This window comes from Euprymna scolopes, chromosome 45 (genome assembly GCF_053919585.1).
Source record: "Euprymna scolopes isolate OS-2025 chromosome 45, ASM5391958v1, whole genome shotgun sequence".
NCBI lineage: Eukaryota > Metazoa > Mollusca > Cephalopoda > Sepiida > Sepiolidae > Euprymna > Euprymna scolopes.
Genome location: NC_136526.1, coordinates 67,932,061 through 67,946,652, shown reverse-complemented (window position 1 = coordinate 67,946,652; position 14,592 = coordinate 67,932,061).

Genomic DNA, 14,592 nt, shown 5'->3' with positions numbered 1-14,592 from the left:
ATGAAAACGAAACATACCGATTTATGATAATGAAAACGAAACATACCGATTTATGATAATGAAAACGAAACATACCGATTTATGATAATGAAAACGAAACATACCGATTTATGATAATGAAAACGAAACATACCGATTTATGATTATGAAAACGAAACGATTTATAATAATGAAAACGAAACATACCGATTTATGATAATGAAAACGAAACATACCGATTTAAGATTATGAAAACGAACCATACCAATTTATGATAATGAAAACGAAACATACCGATTCATGATAATGAAAACGAAACATACAAATTTATTATAATGAAAACGAAACATACCGATTTATGATAATGAAAACGAAACATACCAATTTATGATAATGAAAACGAAACATACCGATTTATGATAATGAAAACGAAACATACCGATTTATGATAATGAAAACGAAACATACCGATTTATGATAATGAAAACGAAACATACCGATTTATGATAATGAAAACGAAACATACCGATTTATTATAATGAAAACAAAACATACCAATTTATGATAATGAAAACGAAACATACCGATTTATGATAATGAAAACGAAACGTACCAATTTATGATAATTAAAACGAAACATAATTTTAATTATCATAAATTGGTATGTATCGTTTTCATTGTCATAATTTTGTATGTTTCGTTTTCATTATACCAATTTATGCTAGTAAATGAATGTAGATTTATTTACATAAATATACATAATAGAAATTGAGAAAATGTTGCATGCCTTCGCCTGTTCTACAAGTATTTTAACGGTGAATGATCCGACGAACCGCAAGGACTTGTACCCCGTCGACGTAAATACCCCCGACAAACCTGACAAGCAGCTAAATCCCACCCCTTCACAGTTGAGATTCCTAGATGTAAGAGAGATTTCTACTCCAGTAGTTTCTTCCCCAGAACCGTTAGATTTTGTAATTCCCTTCCGGGTTCCTGCTTCCCCAACTGTATTGACATGTAGACGTTCAAGTCTAACGTGAACCGCCATCTTGCTGCACAACTCCTCACATAATACCCCTGTAGCTTAAGCCCCTGATAGTAGCCCCTTACGTCAAAGTGGCAGTGTGCTTTGTTTGGGGTGAAAATGTAATAAAAACAAATATATAGAGAAGAAGGATAAAGTAGAAAACGTTAATGAGTGGAAGAATTAAGTAATGTTACTTAGTATTTATGAGAGGCTGATGATAGGTCAGGAGGGCTGGTTGGGTGGCTATGCCAATCAGGATGGCACTTCGTTGCATGTTAACTGGTTGAGGGTCCAGCATGAAAGAGACAGAAATATAAGAAACGGGAAGTGACGTGAGTGTATCGCTTTCCGGTTACCAGATTTAAAGGGCGACAATCGAGTTAGCCTGGGAGTACTGTTTTGTGTGCGTATCCATTGGCTGGGAATTTCAATCCCCACATAAATATGGCGCCACTAGTATTTTGCCCAGGTATAAAACCAAATTAGGGGAGTATACAATATGTAGACAAAGTACCAACATAGCAACTTTGTGATAGTGAAAGAATGTAGATTCATTTACATAAATATACATGTAAAGAAATGAATATAGAAAGAATAAGAGTTCGTTAGCTAGAAAAAGGAAGTAAGTGACGTTACTTTCGATTAATGAGAGGCTGACGATAGGTCAGGAGGGCTGGTTGAGTGGCCATGTCAACTGGAGCGGCTCTTTGTTACATGTTGACTGGTTGATGGTCCAGCGTGAAAGAGACAGAAATATAAGAAACTGGAAATGACGTGGTTGTATCGCTCTCCGGTTACCAGAGTTAAAGGGCGACAATCGAGTTAGCCTGGGAGTACCGTTTTGTGTCTGATCACCCGTTGGCTGGGAATTCTCACACATTAAAAAATCTGACGTTCAATGGGCTGGTAAACAGCAAAACAAAATAAACCAAATACAATACGCAAAGGTCCAGCTAGAATTCGTCACTGACAACTTTCTCTCTCAACTTCCAGCACGTCTCTCCCCACTGCCTCTGCCAACAGACATTTTATCAGAAAACTGACCCATTCCATTTGCATACATGTGCAGTGGAAGATGAGATCTCGTGAGATTCCACGAGACTACACCTTATAAATCCATGGCTGCCATCTTTAATTTCTCTTTCTCTCAGATCCCATCCAAAGGTAAGTTGTATGACCGCACACACACACACACACACACACGGGGTCGCTTTCCTCTTTGATTATTACATTCAACTGTACAAAATCATATATGGTTCCAATTGTTCGTAACACGAGTTCGTTATTAAGAATCATTTCAAAATTTCCATGACTGGATTTCTTACGCAGCTTTTTTTACCTCCATCAATAATGTTATGTTGTTCCTGGTCGATTACTATGGTAAAATCATAATAGTCGATTATTATGGTTGGTAAAAGTATAATTGTTAGTTAGAAATATTTATGAATGAAAAGTCATGTTAGGTTGAAATATTTATGAATGAAAAGTCATGTTAGCTTGAAATATTTACATTTAATAGTTGTCAGGGACGTTAATTTGATGTTAATTTCACAGATGGAATTTAAGCTAACCGTAATATAAGCAAATATACGTGACAAAAACCCAACAAGGATCTTTAGGCTACGTGTAGAGATGACGTCATAAAAATATAGAGTTTGAGATGTCTAGGTAGTTACGAGGGAGATCAGTTCGATACACAACACGTTAGTAGACAGATGGGGTTTATGACTGGACGCTCATGAAAGTCAGAAAGGGGGCGACTTAGAAAAAAATGTAATTTCATACAAAGCGTGCCAACTCTGAAAAAGAAGCCAACAAAGAATAAATGATTATGTCAGAATATAATTCCCATCTGAGCGTTTTCACTTTCGGGGAGAAGCATCTTTAATTTCAGGACGCATGGAATGTGGGGTATATGCGAAAGGAAAAAAAAGTACCGTTTAAGGCTAGGGTTATGGTTAGAAACAAAAACAAAAATAAATAAATAATATACGACGTACCGGGCGTATCTGCATCGCTCTTTAGGAAAGAAGAAAGAAAGGATGATTTGGTGTGATGCCAGCAGACTGGCATTGGGTGTCGTATTAGATGGGAGGTGTAACTGTGGAAGATGCAGCGTGGCTAAGAAAGAAAAACGACTATTCCCATATCAATGTAGCCGAACTGGAGGCCGCTATGAAAGGAATCAATCTGGCACTTAAGTGGGGATTGAAAACAATTGAAATCAAATCCAATGGTAGTTTCATGGATCAGGTCGGCAGTGACTGGCGATAAGGGAGTTAGGACCAGAGGTGCTGCAGAAATGCTGATCAAGTGCAAGCTCGGAGCACTCGCAGATCTGATAGCAGAATTCCAGTTGAGGGTATCTGTTGTGCTGGTCCCATCAGAAAAGAACAAGGCGGATTCGATGACACGGGTAAAGAAGGCCTGGCTGCAAGAAGGAAAGGAGATTTCCTCGGTATGCTGTGCAGGGAGGAAGTTAAAGAGTTACATGAAATGCACCACTTTGGTCGAGAACAGACGTTATTCCTGGCAAGAGAGGTTAACCCGGAAACTACCGAGAAGGAGGTCATGGAGGTAGTGGAGCACAGTCATGAGTGCCACTCGATAGACCCCGGATCGTCCAGACATGAAGCAGGAGAGTTACACATTGCAGAGGACTGGAAGCGATTGGCCATTGTTGTGACCCATTATCGCCATAAGCTGTATCTCTCGATGGTCGACTGTGGACCGGGGAATTTGCCATATGGAGAGAGATCAGGGCAGAAACTGCATGGGCGATCGGAGGGGTCATCGAAGAAATATTTTTGGAGAGAGTGCCGGTTGAGGAACTGTTAATGGACAATGGCCCCGCTTTCCGATCAGAAGCCTTTAAAGAGGTGTCTGATAAGTTGGAAGTAAGGCAACTTTTTAGGACAGCGTATCGGCCGAGTAGCAATGGGATAGTGGAGAGGAATCATCGCACCATCAAGGCTGCTGCAGAAAAGAACAACATTTCACCCATGGAGGCGGTGTTTTGGTACAACATCTCACCGAAAACCAGACGAGATGAGACAAGTGTGCTTCATAGAGCCATCTTCGCATATAAGAGGCGGCATCCGTGCAACAAAACGGTAGGAATTGAGGGTGAAGAGGCTACCATTAAAGTGGGTGATGAGGTGTGAGTGAATCCCTCCAATGAAAAATGTACCACTCGCTGGGGGAGCGGAGTCGTAACGGGAATGCAGTACAAGAACAATGTGATGGTGAATGGCGTTCCCCAGTATATCCTAGACCTGCGTCGTGTGACCCTGGCGGTGGGCAGTGATGGCAGTGAAGAGGAGGAAGTCGATATCCACCAAGAAGCTAACGATGCACCCCAATTCGACTTAGCCCCACATTGCGGTTCTTTACAACTGGACGAGAATGTCTGTAATGAACCTGAAAACGTCAACCCCCAAGAAGTTGTCCCCCAGAGGCCTCAACGTGAGAGAAGGAGGCCTGCTTGGACGAAGGATTATGAAGTGTCTTATTGATCTTGAAGATCAGGGGGGCGTGTGGGGTATATGCGAAAGGGGAAAAAAGGCTCTTTGGGAAAGAAGAAGGAAAGGATGACTAGCTCATTTATATACCCGAAGGGCATCTTGGGAAGGCAGGGCATGATGAGAGAAGCTATTTTTTTCTTGTCGCTTCCTTTTTTTTTTTTTTTTTTTTTTTTTTTTTTGATAGGAGGATATAAAAGCCGGAAAATATTCCCTGCAAAAAAACACAAAAAGAAAAGAGTCGTCAACATCTTCTCTTGAAAAGTATTTCGTGTTGCTGGCGTTCAGATTGTGCGGTCTGACATTGGTGGCGAGAGGCCAGGTGTGGTAGATTGGAAAAGCAGAAACGTGCTGTTGTCGAGCGAGTAGACTCACTCCTTCCCGAACCCCAGAACCGAATCCTGATCGTAACCTCATATGGACGCATGGAAGGAAGATTTGTGGTACATTTTTGCTGGTGTTCCAACCGACAACGATGTCTATAAAACTGTTAATTTATACATACACACATCAACACACAATAGAGAATACACTCATAAATTAAAAGTGACTCATTATAGAAATACACATCTGTTATATACCCATCCATCTATCCATAGCCTTGAGCCCCTAAGGGGCATAGGCCATCTTCAACTTTGTAGATGCTTTTGTAGCGACTGAGTTCTTTTTTTATGGGGTGAGGGTGTTGACCCCACGCCCAACCTTCCCAGATGGTACATACAGCGCCTAGCCTTCCCAAATAGTCACCTATCTGGTACTGGCCAGGCTCAACGTTGCTTAACTTCGGTGATCTGGCGAGGACCGGTGTGTCAACGTGATTGTGCCGTACATTGTTATCTATACACCCGTATATATATATATATATATATATATATATATATATATATATATATATATATATATATATATATATATATATTAAATAATGTGATTTATAATTTAAAAATGTTAAAAAAATTTTAAAATTTAAAAATCAAAATTTAATTAAATTAAAAATCAGTTTCATAAGAAGGAACAACAACAAAGTCAATTATCTGTACGATCGTTTCGGAAATCCGTGCTTTTTATTTGTGGTATGCATGAAGTCACGTAGAACAATTATACATAGTTTTTTTGGTAAGCACGGTCTCCTCATCAGCAAATTTAGGAGGATTTCTATTGAATTGAAAAGACACCAAAAATAAACCTAGCATTAAAAGTAAGGCAGATGAATCTGAAAAATTGAAGTAAAAGGTTTGGATTTAAAATTTATAAGAAAATTAATAAGAAAATTGGTATAGGTTAGAGATAGAAATGAGTAGAAAAAATATATATTTTTTTGAATTTACATAATAAATTTGATTTAAAAATATATAGATATATAATTACCTTTTGGTTTTTCTTTTTTTGAAATCAGGAACTGTATTTAAAGAAGTTTTAAATAAATTAAGTTAAACCAATTACCGCCCTTAGACTCGTAAATCAAATAATAAATAAAGCCATGACAATTATCTCCCCTTAATAACTTGCAAAATGAATACTCTCTCTCTATAGATATTAACTGTAACGTCTTTAAATTAAAATACGCTAACGGAAACAATTTACTGCACGAGCGTCGCCCTTTTAAAATTCATCATTCAATAAAATAAAAAGCTATAGCAAACATCTAAATGACTTCTTTAAATACAGTTCCTGATTTCAAAAAAAGAAAAACCAAAAGGTAATTATATATCTATATATTTTTAAATCAAATTTATTATGTAAATTCAAAAAAATATATATTTTTTCTACTCATTTCTATCTCTAACCTATACCAATTTTCTTATTAATTTTCTTATAAATTTTAAATCCAAACCTTTTACTTCAATTTTTCAGATTCATCTGCCTTACTTTTAATGCTAGGTTTATTTTTGGTGTCTTTTCAATTCAATAGAAATCCTCCTAAATTTGCTGATGAGGAGACCGTGCTTACCAAAAAAACTATGTATAATTGTTCTACGTGACTTCATGTATACCACAAATAAAAAGCACGGATTTCCGAAACGATCGTACAGATAATTGACTTTGTTGTTGTTCCTTCTTATGAAACTGATTTTTAATTTAATTAAATTTTGATTTTTAAATTTTTAAAAATGTTTAACATTTTTAAATTATAAATCACATTATTTAATATTGAATTAGCTCAAGGACATTTAACTATCGAGCTTATTATATATCTAAATTACAACGAGCATTTCCTGTATTTTAATTAAACTAGTAATTTCACTATTACATTAAAATACACTTAGCTCTTTAGACTATTATTCTAATCTCTTTTAAATTTATATATATATATATATATATATATATATATATATATATATATATATATATATATATATATAAAGCTGAATTTCTGAGTGTGTATGTGTGTCTGGTCACGAATAGGCTCCTATATGGTTGACTATTTTAAAAAACTGATTACATATAATGATAGAAGATGTATCAAGACACAGGAATGGGTATGTTTGATCTGGCAGAACGGTGGTTCATCAAAATTGTGGGGTCTGCATACGCGCCTGGTCCACAAAGCATGGAAATAAAAAATTAAAAAATTAAAAAAAAACGTTTACAGGGGTTTTTATATAGATGTACATAAGAATACTTTGATAAGTATGTTTCAACTTAAATAGGGATGGTATAATAAAATTGTGGGGGTCTACATTCGCGCCTGGCCTCCGTAGAATGAAAATAGGCACAAACTTTAATAAAGACTTTTCATATCTATCTGCGCAAGTATACTTTGATAATTATGTTTCAGTTTGAAGAAATATGGTATAATAAAATTATGGGGTGTTCGTTCGCGCCTGACCTCCATAGAATGGAAATATGTCACAAAGTTTAACAAGGTTTTTTAATATAGATCCACAGAATATTGTGATAAGTGTTTCAGTGTGAACAGGTATGGTATAATAAATTATGGGGTTTATCTATTTTATTTTTACTTTCATCATATTTTGCTTTGGTTTTGATACCCCCAAATTCGAAGCTATCTCTTTACAACCCTTCCTTTTCATAACCTATCATACTTTCATAAATCAGAGTCCCTTTTGATGTAGGCTGCTTTTGAACCCAGTCAACGACGGGTACTTTTGCTAGTATATATATATATATATATATATATATATATATATATATATATATATATATATATATATATATATATAAAGGTTGGGGAACTAAAATTTACAATATTTTATGACAAGACCTTAACAACAAAGTATGACTAATTACGTTTTTAGATGGTTACGACAATTAATTTGCCACACAAAAATGGATAAGAGAAAATGATTTATTTAATGCGGCTTCCTTCTTTCTCAATAACTGCTGCCACACGTCTCCTGAAACTTGCACATATCTTCTTCAAATACTCGGGAGACAACTTATTCTAATAGTATCTTTGAGAAAGTCGACATTGCTTTGCGATGTTCTACTGATAATATGTTTCAAGACGCTCCAAATAGAATAATCCAGAGGGTTTAGGTCTGGGCTAGAAGGTGGCCATAAACATGACTCCCAAAAATTACTGAAATTTGATTTGCAGAAATCTTGTATTTTTCTAGCTGTGTGAGCCGGAGCACCATCCTGTGTCCATACATAAATTCCATTTGGATAGTTTGTTTTGAGCCATGGCGATACCTGATATCTCAAAGTTTTATAGTAAGTGTCAACATTGATTTTCTCGTCAGGTTTGGAGAATTTTATGGTCATCTTCTTTCCATCAGAAGCTACAACACCAAAAGCCATAACTTGAGCAGGATGTTTTGTCCTGAATTTCCCTTTAACCTCAGCTGTTGATGCTGTGATGTAGCTGTCATTTTAACCGTTCAGAACAGTATCGACAGTGAAAATCGTTTCATTGGAAAAGATCATTACAATAGAAGGATATTTCTTTAGCCATGCAGTAATTTTCTTGCCATGTAGTAATTTTCTTGCCATGTAGTAATTTTCCTGCCATGTAGTAATTTTCTTTAGCCATGTAGTAATTTTCTTAAGCCATGTAGTAATTTTCTTTAGCCATGTAGTAATCTTCTTGCCATGTAGTAATTTTCTTGCCATGTAGAATTTTTTAGCCATGTAGTAATTTTCTTAAGCCATGTAGTAATTTTTCTTAAGCCATGTAGTAATTTTCTTAAGCCATGTAGTAATTTTCTTAAGCCATGTAGTAATTTTCTTTACCCATGTAGTAATTTTCTTAAGCCATGTAGTAATTTTCTTACGCCATGTAGTAATTTTCTTACGCCATGTAGTAATTTTCTTACGCCATGTAGTAATTTTCTTGCCATGTAGTAATTTTCTTAAGCCATGTAGTAATTTTCTTGCCATGTAGTAATTTTCTTAAGCCATGTAGTAATTTTCTTAAGCCATGTAGTAATTTTCTTAAGCCATGTAGTAATTTTCTTACGCCATGTAGTAATTTTCTTAAGCCATGTAGTAATTTTCTTACGCCATGTAGTAATTTTTTTACGCCATGTAGTAATTTTCTTAAGCCATGTAGTAATTTTCTTAAGCCATGTAGTAATTTTCTTAAGCCATGTAGTAATTTTCTTACGCCATGTAGTAATTTTCTTACGCCATGTAGTAATTTTCTTAAGCCATGTAGTAATTTTCTTAAGCCATGTAGTAATTTTCTTAAGCCATGTAGTAATTTTCTTAAGCCATGTAGTAATTTTCTTACGCCATGTAGTAATTTTCTTAAGCCATGTAGTAATTTTCTTACGCCATGTAGTAATTTTCTTGCCATGTATAATTTTCTTAAGCCATGTAGTAATTTTCTTGCCATGTAGTAATTTTCTTAAGCCATGTAGTAATTTTCTTAAGCCATGTAGTAATTTTCTTAAGCCATGTAGTAATTGTCTTTATCCATGTAGTAATTTTCTTAAGCCATGTAGTAATTTTCTTACGCCATGTAGTAATTTTCTTACGCCATGTAGTAATTTTCTTGCCATGTAGTAATTTTCTTAAGCCATGTAGTAATTTTCTTAAGCCATGTAGTAATTTTCTTGCACCTTTCAAGTCTTTTTCTCTTATTTGTCAACAATTGTTTCGGCATTCTTGTATATGATCTTAAGTTCAAATCGTATTTTACTGCATTTCTAACTGTCTTGCTGTCTACCTAAAGTTCACGTGACATTTTTGGCATGGGTTTCGTTGGATCTTTTGGAATCTTAGATTCGAGAATTTTGATAAATGTTTTTATTACGTTTTTTGTTGCTTCCTCCACTTCCAGTCTTTCTAGTAATAGTTTTGCTCATAGTCATTTTCGTCTTTACATTGTAAACTGCTTTTTCGGACACTCCCACTATTCCAGATATCTCCTTCGGTGAGACGTGTGCATTCAGCAAATCACACACTCTTTGACGTTTCGCATCCTGATTGCTCACATGCGTAAACATTTCCGAAAAGATGAGGATAATAATGGTAAATGTTGTTATCGCATCAACATATGTAAGCTTTTAAAACAAGTGGCGCAATTCTTACTGAAAAGATATATATACATACATATACATATTTATGATGATTGCAACGTCTTGTCAGACGAGTGCCACTCCCTCAGACACTACTGGGACTATTGTCCATGGGCTCAAAAATGACTTTTTTTTAGTCCTACCAGCAAATTCATACACTCATGACACTTAAGACGGTCGTTGGTATACATACATATATATTCATTCACGCACACATACATATATACACATACACACACCTAAATCTATAAAAAATACACATATATATGCATATATACATACATACACAATATATAATACACATACATACATATACATACACACATGCATGCATACACATATACATAAACATATATACACACAGATATACAAATACAAACATGCAAATACACACATACACACATACAAATATGTACACATATGTGCACATATACATACACACACATTTAACTACATATACATATGCGTACATATATATGCATTTATACACATGCATACACATATGCATATATACAAATACATATGCATACATACACACACAAACATATATATACATATATACATACAAACACACATAAACATATATACACACATGCATATGTACATACATATACACATAGATATACATACATATACATACACATGTACATATATAAACATACATGATGATTGCAACGTCTTATCAGACGAGTGCCACTCCCTCAGACGCTTAAAGTCCATCAGCCCAAAAATGACTTTCATCACCACAGGACCATTTTTATAGTCAAATGCCTGAGGAAGTATCTATACACAGATGATGTTACAGAGTCTTAGCTTTGTACAACAGCTAAGTCTCTCTCTCGGTTCAAAATCCAGCAACAAGCAAGAGCAAGATAGCCAGCAACAAGTTAAACTGCAGACCAGCTTAATGCGGGTACTGGTCTCCCGCTTTATGGTTTTTAAATCAGAGATTTGCTTCTCCTAGAAAGGTTGCCTTCACCACTCCACCCCAACACACACATACATACACACAAATACACACGGTGCTAGTTGGTCGTTGACCCCGAAAAAGGGTTCATTCGCCCTTTGAAAGGTCTTGTTTTTAATCCTTCAGGGAAACTAGCCGCCCTCCTCACCAAACAAGTCTGGTGGGGGAACCAGTTTAGTCGCCGGTGACCCAACCATGAGGCAGGTAGTACTGGGTTACATGGTACCAGTAGCATATAACATGACCTGACACAAATAAACATAAATAAACATATATACACATATACATACATACACACACACACAGATACATATAATGACACAGATCAATTATTACATGCTTCCAGCATTTCAAGCCTACACGTGTCACAACTTTTCCATTGCCACAGGACTATTTTTATAGACAAATGCCTGAGAGAGTATATATACATATATATATATATATATACATACATATATATATGCATACATACATACATACATATATATACATATACATACATATATATACATACATATATGATGATTACAACGTCTTGTCAGACGAGTGCTACTCCCTCAGACATTTAAAATCCATGAGCCCAAATGCCTGAGGGAGTATCTATACAAAGATGATGTTACATGTTTTAGCTTTGTACGATAACTCTCTTTCTCAGTTCAAAATGTTGAGATCCAGCAACAAGCAAGAGCAAGATAGCCAGCAACAGGTTAATCTGCAGACCAGCTTAATACGGGTGCTGGTCTCCCGCTTTATGGTTTTTAAATAAGAGATTTGCTTCTTCTAGAGGGGTTGCCTTCACCATGGCTTACGGGAGCCTTCTCCACCCCACATACACATGGAAATACACACATGCATGCACACATACATGCATACACACAGAATGCACGCAAACATACATATGCATGTACACACACATAAAGGCACACATCTAAGCATGTACTTACATATGCATACACACACGTACACACATACATGAGTTTGATATGAATTAAAAAAAAAGAAAAAGAATCCAAAACAAACAATTTGTAGAAGAGACAGTCACTCGTTGAAGAGTTTGTGCAACTTTACAAAGGAATGGACGTAGGAATCAGATGAAAACAAAATCCAACAGATGAGTACGAAAACGGCCGGACTTTTTTTTTTAAATCAAATGTTTGTTTATAAGACTCACACTTCTGCTGTAGATGATGATGATGATGATGATGATGATGATGACGACAAATTTCACACATTATTTTACAAATAAATGGACGATTACTATATTGTCCAATTTCTACTGTACACTCTTTAACCCTTATCCTCGAGTGGCCTCTTGGCCTTGATAAGTGGTGATGCCTATGTAAAAAAAAAACGTAGAAATCAAACAAAAACAAACATCCAACTGAACGCCTGGAATTTTTTCTTTTTTTTAATAAAATGTTTGTTTACAAGACACACACTTCTGCTGTAGATAATGATGATGACGGCAAATACCAACCATTATTTTACAAATGAATGAACGTAGGAATCAGACGAAAACAAATATCCAACTGGACTTGACCCTGAGCTATGTTCATGTTCAGTTCTATCTCCTCTGGGATCTTCCGACCACGCGGTTGTATCAGTTAAGATAAAAATGAAATGCAATAAGTCTTCAGATGTACCTCTCCACCGTACTATATATCAATACTCTATGGCGGACTGGGATAGCTTCCGTACATTTATATCTGATCTACCTCTGCATTCCATGTTTAAAAAGGATGTGTCCTCTATAGTATCAGACCTGACCGAATGGTTAATTGTAGGCATAGACCGATTCATACTATCCAAAAAATTCCAACAAAAACCTAACAGACAGCCATGGTTCTCCCCTGAATGTGCTGCTGCCACCAGTTTTGGCAAATAGCAAACAGGATCCTGAACAGAAGTGTGCGTTTTATCCCAACCATTATCAATGGACCTGAGGTCATCTCGTCAGCATCAGACAAGGCCAAACTATTTGCCAAGAACTTTGCAGCTAATTCTACCCTATGCGACGAAGGCCATCAACTCCCCGTATTTCCTCCTATAACAGACAACACGCTATGCAACATACAAATATCTGTGCGTGAGATCGCCAAGCTAATCAAGAACCTTGATTCCAGTGAAGCAACTGGCCCTGAGGGCATTCCAATTGTAGTGTTGAAAAAGCTTCAACCTGAACTTGCCTCCATACTTACAAAACTGTTTAAGCGTTGCCTTAAGGAGAAGTGCTTCCCAACACCCTGGAAAACCTTATCAGTATGCCCTGTATTTAAGAATTCAAATTATCGGAGGAGTTTGGTAGAGTTCTCAAAGATCAAATCGTTGAACTTTGACCCCTTAAAAGCAAGATTTATGGCCGAAAACCGATCACGTCGATTTTCCCAAATCTCAGTAACCTGTATATCAAATTTTGAGACTGTAGACTTAAAATTAACAGAGTTATTGCATAGGGAAATGTACACACACAAACACACAGACAGATACACAGACACATTCACTTTTATAGATAGATAGACTAGCATGGGTGCCCGGCGTTTCCCGGGTGTTTGGAGGTGTATGCTGAGCAACCAAAAAAAATTAAAAAAACGGTCAATTTTTTTTTTATTTGACCCCTTTTATGACCCCTTAACATTTATTGTTTAGGGCTCTAATCAAGTTATTAAGTTAAATCAATCTCCAAGGAACCTATATCTAAAATTTCAAGTGTTTAGACCCAAAATTGTCGAAGGAGTTTGGTAGAGTTCTCAAAGGTCAAATCGTTGAACTTGAACCCCTTAAAAGCAAAATTTCTGGCCGAAAACCGATCACATAGATTTTCCCAAATCCCAGTGTCCTGTATATCGAATTTCTAGTCAGACAAAAAATTGACAGAGTTATTGCGTAGGGAAATATACACAGACAGACACACAGACAGACACACAAACAGATACACAGACACGTTCACTTTTATAAACAAAAATATATATGTATACATAATATATATGGAAACAATTTTGTGTTTACTATAAATGTTTTACGCAAATATTATGCAAGTATAAATCATGTAGAATATCTGCATGAATATAATTGCATGTAATAGTTAACTAAAGATGATCATCCCATTAAAAATCCGAAGCAACTAATAGAGAATTAATTAAAATTAATGTTTAAAAGAATATTCAAATTAGCTAGATCGTTTGCTAGTGAATGCAATTCCACAACCCATGTATAAGAAAATGGTATTTTCTTTTTAAATAAATAGAAAAGAGGGGGTTTTAATATGAATATCGATACACACAAAAGAAAACCGAATTTAAAGGAATATATATATATATATATATATATATATATATATATATATATATATATATATAATTCGAGGTTAATATTTGTAGAAGACTAATTATTTATAGCTGATTGACCAAAACATTCTCATGATTGTGTGGCGACATATTGATGCTTACGAAGGGCATACAATAAGTAATGCCCCTGACCCACTTCCCATAGCAGTAGAGCAACAAAACTTGGCACAGTTATTAGTCTTTCTCTGCATAGGAATCACCCAGAGTTATGCATTTCTCCCATCGTTTGATGCAGCTCTGGAGATCGTTTTTGTAGAACACCCCAGGT